We start from the raw sequence: 1,100 nt of genomic DNA, 5'->3' as shown, positions 1-1,100 counted from the left end.
TGCTTAAAATATAGATATAGAATGCAAGTTTGTATATAACAAAAAATAGTTTTTCTACTGTTGTTAAAGTGAAATACACATACAGTAAAAATAGAGCAGGAAGAATGAGTTCAAGAGAAGTCTTGTACAACATGGTGACCATAGTTAATAACGATGTATTCTCAAAAATTGCTGAGAGTTGGTTTCGAGTCTTCTCACTACAAAAAATGAAATGTGAGGTGATGCATAGGTTAATTGGCTCTATTTGGCCATTCCATAAGATACATATATATATATGTATATAATTAAACATTATTTTATATATAGTTATGCTTAACTATAGTTAAAACATATATATGTATATAGTTAAAACATTATTCTGTACACAATAATAATTCTGTACACAATACATTATTCTGTACACAATACATAGTTAAAACATATATATATAAAACATATATATGTATATAGTACACAACAGAATATTCTGTACACAATACATAGTTAAAACATATATATGTATATAGTTAAAACATTATTCTGTACACAATAAATCTATTTAATTTTTATCTGTCAATTACAAAATAAATAAATTCAGATGACATATATATGTATAATATTATGTATTATGTATATATTATAATATATGTATAATATATATTATATATATAAATTCAGATGACATATATGCATATATATATAAAACATATATATGTACATAGTACACAACACAATATTCTGTACACAATACATATTTAAAACATACATATACATATATAGTTAACACATTATTCTGTACACAATAAATATATTTAATTTTTATCTGTCAATTACAAAATAAATAAATTCAGATGACATATATACATATATATAAAACGTATATATGTACATAGTACACAACACAATATTCTGTACACAATACATAGTTAAAACATATATATGTATGTAGTTAACACATTATTCTGTACACAATAAATGTATTTAATTTTTATCTGTCAATTACACAATAAATACATTCAGATGACATATATGTATAATATTATGTATTATATATATTATAATATATGTATAATATATATAATAATATATATATAAATTCAGATGACATATATACATATATA

This window comes from Hylobates moloch, unplaced genomic scaffold, assembly GCF_009828535.3.
Source record: "Hylobates moloch isolate HMO894 unplaced genomic scaffold, HMol_V3 SCAFFOLD_12, whole genome shotgun sequence".
Classification (NCBI taxonomy): domain Eukaryota; kingdom Metazoa; phylum Chordata; class Mammalia; order Primates; family Hylobatidae; genus Hylobates; species Hylobates moloch.
This window is presented reverse-complemented; position numbering follows the sequence as displayed.